The 13,868-nt window shown below is 40.6% G+C and overlaps 1 long non-coding RNA gene across 1 annotated transcript; it reads left to right on the top strand.

Moving 5' to 3' along the window:
* Window positions 1–613: 613 nt before the first annotated feature.
* Window positions 614–12,162, top strand: LOC141381339 (uncharacterized). Its single transcript, XR_012401336.1, has 5 exons — window positions 614–837; window positions 4,435–4,571; window positions 5,323–5,394; window positions 5,499–5,755; window positions 10,084–12,162. It is a non-coding gene; the product is annotated as an uncharacterized lncRNA (long non-coding RNA).
* Window positions 12,163–13,868: the final 1,706 nt, after the last annotated feature.

The raw sequence follows: 13,868 nt of genomic DNA, 5'->3' as shown, positions 1-13,868 counted from the left end.
GAAAGTGTCTTGCAGAAGTTCAGTCACCATGTTGCTTTCTGTGAACGAGTGATCAGGGGGATTTTCATGACCACCAGAGTTTAGTTTTAAAATCTCAGCCAGTATTTAGAGTACACATTTAGTATCTTTAGTTTTTGAAAAAACACATACTTTTCTCAAAAATGCAAACCCCAAACTTATTTTAATGGCACAGTTTGTGCTGAAAACGCTGTTATGCGAATGTAAAAAGTAAAATGACTTTTGCTGATAATATGTTAAGAGGAAATTCAGAACAGCTCAAATATCACAGTATGTCATATTTTCTCCAGGCCTCCAAAAGCCCCTCAGACCCCAGAGGGTTAAATAGTGTCGTGCTGCATCTTCAGGAGAGCTGAGTTGGCTTGTATCTGCTGTTCTCAAGGAAATTTCCCAAGATTGCCACAATGCCACACACACACACCATAAATTATTTGGCCACATTTTACGCATGTGTACATTTATATTTGATAATGTCCAATATTATCACTTATGTTGTGGTTTGTGTATAAGTTTGCTGGTTGATTTGAATGTGTGGTGAAAGGACTTTTATTATGACAGCTTCCTGGGTATAGCAGGTGAATCTGGCGGCCATTTTAAAAAAGAAAGGTGTTTGGTACTCAGCAGGTGTTGAAGAAAGCTTGCTCTGCTTAAAGTTTGATCTGCTAATAGCTTCTATTACACATTACCTGGAGGATTTTGTGTTTTGTGTTCTCTGTGACCAGTGAACAGTCTCTGACAGAGAACTTGGGCGGATTACCCTTTTTTGTTTTGTTTTGTTATTTCGACTGCAATCCAAACATCTCAGAGAAGAAACAGCGGGTGAGACTTTTTCTTTCATGTTTCTTACATCTCAGTTTTAGTTTGGATCTTTGGACTTGGACATTGTTTTATATTGTACACACACACACACACACACACACACACACACACACACACACACTGGACTAATTGGTTTCATTGACATCTTGTATTCGCTGTTTTTGTTCTAAGGGATTGCTTGAGTATTGTTTTTGTTGAGATGTTGAACTGTGAGGGTGTGGAATGACCTCTGTGAGACGCAATTCAAAAGTAACTAATGATCTTTGAAGGATAATAAGGTTTAATTTTAAACAGAATTTCTAGCATTTTACATAATTGGTATTTTGATTGAATTGGAGCACCGTATCCTAAAAGAGAAATGGAGGAGGCAGAAGCTGAAACAAGACAATTCTGTGATCAGGAAGACATTCCCATTTAAACACACAGTGGTCAGGTGATACACAGACATTTCAGCATTCTTCAGGGGTATTTGTAATTCCTAATATATCTTCTTGGTAAATGTAGATATCTACAGCACTAAAGACAACAGCACAGCACCAAAACACAGAGCCGAGACACAGGTGAGCATCTGTCTGCTGCTTTATTGTGTAAAAACACCCTAATGTCAAAGGTACAGTTTTTATTCTTATTGGAGCTTTTTATAACGATGAATATAATAACCCTGACCCGAACACATTACTGAAGCAGCTTTACAGTAGTATTGTCCATTTCAGCAGATCACAAGATTTTTGGGTCAAAACCCCCTACCTTAACCCAATAAAATGTACTTTTTGCTTTGAGCTTTGATGGTCAATCATGACAGGGTTTTTTTTTTTTTTTTTTTTTTTTTTTTTTGCTTGAACCATAATGAAAGTTATCTGGAGATGGTGGTCTAGAGACATTGATGAGATCAACAATTAATCTTTGCTGCTGTAGGCCCGTGATTTATAAATCCTAACAGAAACTCTAACTTCACTTTCACCTTCCCTGTCCGGTTTGGTTGTTCAGGACGTGTCCTTTTAATACTAGAAGTCTGTATGTACTGCATGGCAAATCATATTAAAGCACCCATGGGCATGTTGATAATGGGAAAGTACACTAGTTAGCATGAGTGGTGTATCTGCAGGTTAATGGCAGCCGTGTCAGATTGTGACAGGCTCTGAGCGAACAGTGTTTACTCGGGGAATAATGTCAGCTCGGCTTCTGGCTGAGAAGCACATCTCTGCAGACGTCTGGGGACCGCTCATCATTCATTAATCATCCAGATCATGTGTTTTTGCACAGCATCACTGACACACGGTGGCTGTTATTACAGTGTCAGGGAAAGAACGGCATGTGTGTTTGAAACCTGCCTGATGGACATGGACATATTCAACACATGGATATCTTCATCCACTGACACTGCGAAAGGTGACCGATATTGAGTTTCTGGAAACCCGCGCTGTATCTGATTATATCCAAAAGCCCAAAAAGACAGAGACTCTCAGAAAATCCAAAGCAAACAAATAGTCTCTTGACTGAAGAGACGCAGCCCTGGCCTGATCTCATTTTAAAGGCCTCATATTATGCTAAACATGACTGGATTGTATTTGTTATAATCAGACCTGCTAAATAAAAGATTTTGATTGACATTCTTCCGCTGTGAGAAAGCCCCGCCTACTAGTGCCCATCTCTCCATCTCATTAGCATGTCCAGCAGGCCTAAGTGAGAAGCAGCCGTCTGTTCATTCGCCATTAGAGTGTTTGAGCTGCTGCAGATAATGTCAGCATAGACTAAGAGGATTATAGATGTGGAGTTCTAGATGAACAGAGACAGGAGCCACATAGACTGACAGAAGCATCAACACACACTCACACTGAAGCACACACACACCTGACCAGCACTGACAACACACACACTGCTGTTTACATCTGCCGCACAGCCGTCTGTAGCTCCGTCCTCTTTTAAAAAAAGAGCTCAATCTCATTTGCATTTAAAGCGACAGTCTCCAAAACGCCACAATTAGGATCAAAGCCTGAAAGGGTCAGTTCCAGAGAGTTAGAGAACATTATCTGTGTGCTATTCTCAGCCCAAACTCAAACACACACATTAGAGACAGCGCACAGTTAATGTTATGTAACTCACGTTATTTGTGTTGCGTTTTCCCTAACACTGATGATCAGGATGTAGACTACGAGGGAGCTTGTTTCCCTCAATTAAGACATGGACTCTCCTGAAAACATGATTAGTGAAACTTTGTGGGGTTCAAAAGTATTGGCAGTGTGTTATTTTGACATGTAGATTATAGTGTGAACACCGCTGATGATCTCACACATGATCACAATCTAAATGCCATGAGCAATAATCTGGCATCACAGTCTGTGTCAGACAGCTGTTAAACACAAAACACATCTGAGAAACCTTAAAGCTTCAGACTGGAGTGCTGGAGCCTAGTCCAGACTGGCTACACTCATTCCTGACTTCGCTTTTAATGAGGAGCTCCACAATATGGTTAGTTTGAGCTTCTGTTTATCTTCAACACACAGGGCATATTTCAGACTCTCCACTAGAGGGCACTGGACACTTGGAAGACATAAGAATTATTTATTTTGTGACCCTGTAGTTTTTCCAAACACTGCTTATGAGTTTCTTTCTGCTGCCGAACTCCAAAAATATTTTGAAGAAAGGTGACAACATGTAATCATTGATTTCCTTAGTAGAAAAAACAAATACTATAGAGGTCAATGGTTACAGGTGTTTTGCTTTCTTCAAAATATCTTCCTTAGTGTTCAACAGATTAAAGAAATGCATAAAAGTTTAAAACAAATAAAGAGTGAGTAAATAATGACAGACCACTTATTTTTGGTTCAACAATATGACTTTAACAATCAAACATTTAAAACAACTGAGGAAATGGCTGTGCTTGGTCCTGAATTTTTTCTTTTCATTTGCTTTAAATTAATTTCAACTTGGAACTTTCTTAAATGTTTGATTAAAGACACCAGTCAATTGAAGTAATCCTATAAATAAGAAACAGCAGCTGCCAAATGTAGTTAATAGTCATTGATGATGGCTGTTTGTCTGAGTCACACGGCAGTTCCACGGTGACTTAAAGAGATTATTTTAGTTTGTGTCAAAATCATCACAGAATAGCAACTTATTCAAGAGCTGCACACATTTAAAAAAAACTCTTTATCTACTCAAATGCTACAAGTTATATCCCAGAGCAGTCGGCTGACTCAACCTCATATTGCTTGCGTCACACTAGTGTTCACTGTGGGCAGAACATCTGAATGGTTTAACCACCCATGAATGTCCATGTAAGCGTCCCTCTATCCCCTGATGAAATGCTTTAAATGGCACTTTGAAATGTCGATGGAGATTCATTCAATTGAACAAGGGAAGGGAAGTTTGCGAGTCCATTTCTTAAGGTTTAGTGGATTGCAGTCATTGTCACATGTGCAGTGTGTGGTGCCCTTTCGCTTTATCATTTACATGGTGTTGCATAGTGTGAACATCACAGAGACATAAAAACACTTTCAAATCATGTAGTCTGAACAGCACAGCGATCTGCAGATGTTTAAAGTCAAGTAGAGTGAAGTCAAGCTTCCATTCATCCATCATCTTCTGCTTATCCAGGGCCAGGTCACGGGGCAGCAGAAACCCAGACTCCCCTCTGCCAGACGCTCCTTCAGGGGGATCCGGAGGCGAGGGGTATAGTTCCTCCAGTGTGTCCTGGGTGTCCCCTGGTGAGAAAACCCTGAACACTGCACGAGGTAGGTGTTGAACAGACTGTGAATGTGGATGAGCATCAGCTTTTCTGCAAGCTCCCCCCGAAGGACAGAGCTCATCACCCTGCAAATTAAACTTTTTTCATTTCGTTGTGGACAATTCCATGACATGTTTCTGTTCACACAAATACAGCTTGTGTGAAATAGCTCGGGCAGGCCATAGACATCTGTTTTTATTTTATTCTGATGTTTAGAAACTAATTTATGCAAGAATTCCATTACATGACTGTCAAAGTCATCAGATTGTCTTATTTGCTTTTACACTGCGTGATTACCTCGTTCAGTGTTTGCTGTGTTCACACTGTATGACGGATCAGAGACATGAGGATACACACTGCAGGAGCACAACAGAAACAATCACAGACAACTTTATCTCTCTTGCAAGCACACGCAGGAAGTGTTAAGGAAATAACCCTCTCTTGTCTTGATAAGATCAGAGTTGAGAATGGAGGTCAACATTATTTATAGTCTGTTTTCTCAGTCTGAGTGTGGAAGGGGAAGTCACATTTATTTTGAAAAATTTATCCAATTGGGGATTTAATAAATTACACAACTGATTATCAGAAAGCAGCAGAGAATTTAATCTACAACCTTCAGAACTCAACATATTAGCCTGAAGCTGAAAAGAAAGTTCAGGCAAACTATATATATATTACATAAATATCTCAATGCTTTCATTTTTTTCAACAAAAAGCAGCTACTTCAACCCATTCCTCTTCTTTCTTTGTTGTAAAAGTGCCTTAAGTATTTGTGTGGGGTCATGGTGCAATAGTCCATCTTCCTCCAACACCTTGAACAAAGCTGCAAGGTAAAGAGATGTTGTTTAAAGTCTGTCATTTAGTCTGCACTTGCTCACACCGCTCTTAGATCTCGCACTCCTATGAGACTTTAGATCATCTTGTTTTTTCTCAGAGAGCTGGCGATGGACCCCTGATGGAGTTCCCAGATCTGGTCTGGCTGTCCATCTGTAAAAGCCATCACGCCGGCGCTGCTGTCCCACTTACCATCAATAAGAGATATAAGACTTTCCTCAGCATGAGCCATGAGCCCCGCGAGAGCGCACTGGGACATGGAGCACACAATATTATACTCGCAGACTAATAATTTATTCACATAATGTGCTTCTGGATTTACAGAGACTCACTGACTACTGCTAGATGGCTGAAAAGGTAAAGTTTACCCCAAAAAAAGAAAAGATTCCTGTTAGTCTACTCCCCCACATGTCATCCAAGATGTATAGGCCTTTCTTTATTCAGTGCAGTGTTAGTGAAGATTCTGAGCTGAATCTGTGATTCATATAAGGGTAGGCTCCTCGGAGTTCTCTGCGCATGTGCAAATGTAGTCTGATTGTAGTTCTGTTGCTGTGAGGAGGATTGGGTGAGGACGGGAGCTTGGACAGAAGGTCAGGTGATGCAGTTTATTGATGGTTATTGGTGATTGCATCACCTGACCTCCTGTATGAGCGTGCTCTTGTTCCCGCAGCCCTCGCGCATTCATCATCAAAGATACCTGTTTGGCCAGGCTGTGGATTAAAGCTAGTATTGTAAATAATGTTCAATTTCTTACACAGAGCAATCATTTCGCTTCACAGACATCAGTGTGTCATCAGGAGCCATGCCTATTGATTTGCACCTGTTTGTGTGTGTTCATTTTTGATATCAAAAGACTCTCGCCATCATCTGCCAATCAACAAAGACCACAGATTCAGAAGAAAATCCTTTAGAATTCTTCTGAAGAAAGAAAGTCTCCTATTCCTTAAAGCAATAGCAAAGATGACTTTCATGATGTTTTTCCAGAAGCGTGACACCCCTGAAACCGTGTTCACACTTTAACTCTAGAAGATATGCTAATGAGTCATTTTGTGGCATATGCATGGAAAGGTATAACAGTAAACCCAAAGTGCAGTTCTACTGTAAGTGATGGTTTACATGTGAATGAGGAAGCTCAGTATGGACTCCAACTTCAGAAGAGAAAACCAATGAAGCCTGAACACAATCTGTACACTACAGGTCCACAACCACCGGGCCACATCCCAGTACCAGGCCATGATAAGAGCTTTACTAGACTGCAAGAACACACAGTTCTCCATACGAGATTCCCCTTTATTGTGGGTTTCCCCTTTAAGAAACAATTCTTATTTTCTATTTATTCAAGCACATTGCAGACCAGACACCAGAAGAGCAGCACTGCTCCAATACTGGAATTATAGACATTTTCTAGGATAGTAGGAATACATGCACCACAATCATCATCTGTTTACTTTGCTTAAAAACATTGTGGCTCCTGTCTTTGAAATTCAGCAACACCCACCGACTAAAATATAAATATGGACACTGGTCTGTGCTATGAATGAGTTTGCAGACTCCGGCTGTAAACCACAGAATGTTCAGCAGTCATTGCAGAAAGCGACAGCTGATTACTCCTTTCCTTTACTTCACTCTTTGTGCTGTCATGGTCCATTTCATCTCAGAACTATTGGCTTCTTTATCTTGGCACAGCTTCCCCAGAATCTCTTACCTGCCTTTTAGGCATTATTAACTCTATGAGGGCAGGTGTGTGTGGGTCAGGCAGACCGGAGGAGAAATAAATAGAGGCTTTCTGTAAGTTTAAACTCCTGGCCAACTCTAGAGTGAACGCTTGACAGGGAAAGATGGTAATGGCTTTTCTTCAGTGAAGGAACAGAGCGGTTTTAAATGGCCTCGAGCAAACAGTGGACTGACTCTGACTGACTTCAGCGTGTAGTGTAAGTGCGTGTCATGTCCCACTTACCTGTAACTCAGCTGTGGTCATCTCGTAATAAAACAAAATGAGCTGTAAAGAAAGGCATGTTCCAACCTTGTATTATTAAAATGGAAAGGATACGGTGGCCATTTTAAATGATTTGGGACACATTAGGACATGACATGCAGAAGTAAGCCAACAATACAGTCAGATATTTTAATGGTCTTTAATTAGAGGCAATGCGGTGGTGCAGTGGGTAGCACAATCGCCTCACAGCAAGAAGGTTGCTGGTTCGAGTCCTGACTGGGTCAGTTGGCATTTCTGTGTGGACTTTGCATGTTTTCCCCGTGTTGGCATTGGTTTCCTCCGGGTGCTCCAGTTTCCCCCACAGTCCAAACACATGCGCTATAGGGGAACTGATCAACTACACTGGCAGTTGTGCTTGAGTGTGTGTGTGTGTGTGTGTGTGTGTGTGTGTGTGTGTGTGTGTGTGTGTGTGTGTGTGTGTGTGTGTGTGTGTGTGTGTGTGTGTGTGTGGTTATTTTATTACGCTTATCTTTAGAGATGCTGTGTACGGTAATTTCTGATATTAATTATATTTTCTGACATGTATGCAAAACATATTTTAATATGCTTTGTTTGGGGTGTACAGGAGAGCCAGTATATGTATAACTTGTATCTGTATTTGGCTAAAATCTGTCAGTTTGTGGCACGATTGTCAAGATGCACTGTGTTGTGTTCGTAATTGTGTTAGAATCTTTTCATTACAGCAACATCTACATCTTCACCTGTAACACCGCTTTCATTTTCCCCAACACTAAGCATCTGCTGCCTTCAATTCCCCTGTTGCTTTGTTGTAAAAGCCTTTAAGTAGGTCATAAGTGTGGGTCTCTTCAGCACTGCACACCTCACCAGACAAGCCTGCACAGGCATTTAGCAAATGATGTAGAAGACAAATCAGAGAGTCTGAGTAAACAAGAGTGATTATGAGAGAACATCTTGCTCAACAAGTGAACCTTATTCTGAGAGGAAGGAGATTCTTCAGCTGTGTAAAGAGTTCAGCTTTAGTTTCTTAAAAGTGCTGCTGTGCAGTTTCTATCTCTGATAGGAGATTTGGGAAAAGGATATGTATACACTTCAGGAGCTGCCGTCTTCTGCAAGTCGAGCTGAGCTGCATGTGTTAGAGACACACCGAGGATATTTGTATGAATTGGGTATCACTGATGCATGACTTATGCAAAGTTGATGCTGTATTATTGATTATTGTACAATGTAAAACGGCCTGCTGCAATAACTGCATATGAGAAAACAATTTATAAAAATGTAGAGGAGGAACCCTTTCAATTATCCGTACCTCACATTAAACATGTCCCTGATTTAGATCAGTGAGTAGCGCTGCATATCTCAATATATACGCAAATCCAGCATCTCAAGAGGTGGAAGTAGTGACTTAAAGTAAGGCAAATTTAATTAGGCATCTTCAGAATATCGTACACTAATCACAAGCAGTGCTCACAAATCAAAGGAAAAAGGATGTGTCAAAGCAGAAAACCTTGACGGATGTGTTTCAGAGGTTCAGTTCGTCATCTAGAAAATACATTTCTAAGACCATTTGACCCAAGCTGTAAATGATGTGCCGTGCTTCACAGTAGTGATTTGGAGCTCGGATGTGTGCCCCAAGACCCTATTTAGTTTAACAGCACATTAGCTGAATGCTAATTTTCAAGTCCAGACGCTGCCAGACATGCAGAAACTGAGAAAAGAAGAGCTGAAGAGAGACACTGCCGCCTCAGATCCAGCAGAGAGCATTCCTCATGTAGAGGCAAGTGGGACATGAGCATGATGATGATGATGAGCATGGTGATGATGAGCATGGTGATGATGAGCATGGTGATGATGAGCATGGTGATGATGATGAGCATGGTGATGATGATGATGAGCATGGTGATGATGATGAGCGTGATGATGATGAGCATGGTGATGATGATGAGCATGGTGATGATGATGAGCGTGATGATGATGAGCATGGTGATGATGATGATGAGCATGGTGATGATGAGCATGGTGATGATGATGAGCATGATGATGATGATGAGCATGATGATGATGATGAGCGTGATGATGATGAGCATGGTGATGATGATGATGAGCATGGTGATGATGATGAGCATGATGATGATGATGAGCATGATGATGATGATGAGCGTGATGATGATGAGCATGGTGATGATGATGATGAGCATGGTGATGATGAGCATGATGATGGTGATGTGCCAGTGGTGTTCTTCAGAAGGACTCATTCTTCTTGCTCAAATACAAATGTATAACAGAGCGAATTATTCTTCTGTCAAAAAACAAACATCATCATGTAATGTTGAAGATAAAATAGGCATCCAGTTAAATTCAATTAAATACTTGTTTGCATACTAGTGCGGTACACTGATGGTGTGTCTGAGAAAGTGTTGAGTGTGTGAGAAAGGTTAGGCATTTCTCAGCTTTGTCTCTACTTTTACTCTTATAAATGTTAAGTGAAACAGCGGGCAACATCAAACCGCTGTGAGATATAGTCAGGGCAAGAGGCTGACGCATGTTTCAGAGTTTGCAGAACTGGATTACACAAGCTTTTCTTTTATAAAGTGTAATTCTTCTATTTTTTCAGTTATTCATGTTAACCCGTGTGTTCATTCTCTAATCATTTATTTATGTTAGCAGTGTCGCTGTAGTGTTTTACTGCTTTACTGAACCTGTCTCTCCACTGCTGGTCTTCTGCCGTCAGGTCCTGTACCTCAGCTCTAAAGCCGTGATGGATTTGATTGTTTTGGTGAATGGCAGCTCATCCCACATGCCCTGCTGTGTTAAGAGCTGTTGTGTTGAGGTTATGAGCGGACGGAGAGACGTGTGTCGTGTTCAGAGAAGGTGACGGATAAGCAGGCTGTCAGGATGAATAATGAGCAGGCCAGCAGGTCTCGCTGTGGGTGTTAATAATCACTGGAAACAGAAGCGTCTGACAGCGCATTCACAGGTCGGCAGATGATCTGAACATAAACGCCTCTGTTGGCATGTTGTTTCTCTGCATCATGTCATGTCACAAACGCCAAACTGTCTTAACTCTAAATGAAGACTACTATTAGAAAGACGAACAGATGTTGAGTATGAAATTATTGTGATTATTTCCTCTCCCACGTGCCATTCTGAAACCAGTTCACTTAAAACAAGGCTCACATTGTGGCAGACAAGCGTAAGGTTATGAACATTTATTCACTGATGGCAGATGATCTGAAGTTCCTGGAAGAGTGTGTGTTATTCAGCAGTTGTTATCTGGGAATAGCACACCTCAGAATACCTGATCGATGAGAATCAATAACTCCAGAAACCAGGCTGAAAAACGCGTTCTGTTTTGTTTAAAGCATGTCTGTGTGGAGAGGTCAGGCTTCTGTTCTTCACATGATGGTAGTTTGCAGGTCGGTCTTCACCAAGCTTGAACTTTGCAGAGCGTGTTGTAGGAGCTAGCGTTTCCAGTGCAGCACATTCACATGCGTATGAATGAGAGTCAAAGGAGCCAAAGTGCAGTGTGTGTCTTAATGCTGATTTGATTTGGCTTCTGTTTTTCCAGCTGTTTTGAGGTCTCTGAGCATGTCTGTCTGTGACTGCTCCGCTATACAGTATGTGTGCTGACAGAATGTCTCAGAGTTATAGATATGACTTCTGTCACCTAATACTGAACATAATCTGACCGGCTCTCTGTCCTCATATAACACTAGATCATCAATCATGATGTGTGCATGACTGGAGCTCATGCAAGCAACCCGAAATCATTTGAAGACCTCCTGTGGGCCAGAAGAACTAAAAAGGGCACTAAAAAAATGGAGGAAAGTTCCTTCTGTCATTATTTTTCACCTTCCTTTCCTTTCACATTATATTAATATAAGTTGATAGAATGAAGGAGATGATGATGATGATGATGATGATGATAACTAAACATTTATTTGATAGAAAACAGAGAACCAAGAAGTTAATTGTGTTGTTTTCATGTTTAATTTAGTGAATTTTATGTTTGTATTACATGGATGAAAGTGCTAGCTAGTGCTGCAACATATAAACATCCGGCACAGTAGAGTTGGCTTGTGTAATGTCGATTAAATTTCCCTGAAAGTATTTAAACATACGAGCATGCTAAACCACTGATCTATTGTAGTGTACGAAATCGACATGGAATGAACTTTTCATTGAATAAAAAAAAAACGAATGTCAGAAACAATCAAGCAATGCTAATGTACTGTCTCACGTGCTGTTTTAAATCAGTAGCAGCACTTTAGTGCACAAACATTAAAGCCAATAGAGTAAGATGACAACATTTAAATCAGATGTGAGTTTGATATCATTGCAGAGCACAGACATCTAGTGTACAGAAGGCAGTAAAGTTTGTCATGTTTTCTTGTGTGATGGAATATAACAGCACTGATGATTGTGTGTCCTGTGGAGAAAGAACAATACGCTTATTTACACACGGCTGAGCTTGCATTGTTGCAGACTGTAATCCTGTGAATATGTGTGCTAACTGAGGCCTGTGTTTTCTTTCTGTGGTTTTTCCTCTACCTGTATAAACCTGTCATGATCCACGATTCCCACATTCAGCCGGTCTGATGAGCTGATAACAGAGCGAGTTTTGGCAGGAATCTGTGGTTCCCCTGCTCTGAATTCAGTACATTCACACATTACACAAGAGCTCGAGCATAAAGGACGGAAGTTTACAGAGAATACACAGTATATAACATTAGAGAGCAAAGCAAGTATCATTACTCTAAACCTCTCGTTGTCTATAAACCTCTAAAATAAAGCAGATCGATTTCATTTCAATCCTCAAATCTATTTAGCATGAAGAGTCAACCTCATCTTGATCAGAGACTCAGTGAATGTTTGTGTTCCCTCTTCAGTGTGCAGTATTTCAGCAGTGTTCACTCAGTGGGCAGCACTGGACTGTCACTACAGTATCATCATGGCAGCTCCTGCAGAAGAGTGAAGAGTGTTTAGAGGATTCTGAGCTGTAAAAGTGATTCTAAAGCTGGCACAAATTGACCTAAAGATCTTTATCTGCTGTTAAGAAAGTGCCCGGGTCAACAGGAGGGTCAAAGACGCACAAACAAACAGATATGTGTTGTGTGAGGACATCATGCAATGATCTTTCAGATTTTACAGTGAAAACTGTGGAGGCTCGTGATGTATTTCCATATTTCTCTGGAAGGTCAGTACTTGTACTCAGCAGTCAGATATTTCCTGATGCAGTGCTTCTCAATATGTTTAACATAAATGTCCTCTCTCAATCAACTCCAAGCTCAACAGAATCCCTGGTACATTTAGGAATTAGAGAAATACATTTAAATTAATTGCAAGTCAATAAGTTAATCGCTGTCCCGCAGGAGGACCGCTGAGGCCCCCTAGTGGACTGAACATCATTATAATCAGACTGTGTGCATGCCTGCAATAATGGGCTTTGGAGGATTTCTACACACATACAGACTGAAATGGAGATCATGTGTTCAGTGTAAGACCTCATCAGCAGATCAATAACTCAAGAGCCCTCAGATTATCAGCATGCACACACTACAAACTGTTGTACACCAGGTGAAACACACAGCTGGGCTTTTTTATTATTTAGTTTTACATGCGATAAACACACACACACACACACACACACACACACACACACACACACACACACACATAATTGATAGAATTACACGTATAACATGGATAACAGTGGTCACACTGCACAACAAGGTTTTAACAACACAAATAGTGCACAATAATTGGTATGCAGATTTATTAATTTAATTAAATGAACATTAGCGAATGCATTATTAACATCCAAATGCAAATGCATGCTTGTTAATATTAGCTAATGCACTGCGAGGAAACGTCAACAAACATCAGTGACTTTATCATCATTAAAGATTATCGTCTGTTCATATTAGTAAATACATTAACTAACAATACCTATTAAAAGCTTAAGTTTTGCCAAAATTAATACTAATAATAAGGTAAAAGAGACTTTTTTTTGGTCCAGTCAGGGAAAATAAGCAGGGATAAACAAACAAGCACTTGATATGGGCAGACAACACACTAAGCACTGCATTGCTGTTTGGAGTCAACATTATCATGGTGGAAATGATCAGAAATGGTTGACAGAAACTGTAAAACTCATCTGGATTAGCACTGGCTCCATGGCAGACTCCTGATGTGCAATGTAATACTCCGGTAAGACTGGTTAAGGTGAGGAACAGTGTCTGATTTCCAGCTCTTAGCCAGAGTTACGGTGCCATGTACAGACACATTATTACCTGACAGAGAAACACAATACCGAAATAAGGCAATATCTGGGTCAGGTGTAAAAACACATCAGAGAACAACCCAAACCTGCCGCATCAATATTCATAATGTTATGGGCATATCTAAAACCAGTGGGTCAGAGAGCAGATTTACACAGGACACATATCAGGAAACCCTAGAGCTGAAGCTGTCCTCATACATCAGCTGCAATCCTGAGCATTTTATCATGAACAA

The sequence above is a fragment of the Danio rerio genome, chromosome 3 (genome assembly GCF_049306965.1).
Source record: "Danio rerio strain Tuebingen ecotype United States chromosome 3, GRCz12tu, whole genome shotgun sequence".
Lineage (NCBI taxonomy): Eukaryota > Metazoa > Chordata > Actinopteri > Cypriniformes > Danionidae > Danio > Danio rerio.
This window is presented reverse-complemented; position numbering and strand designations above follow the sequence as displayed.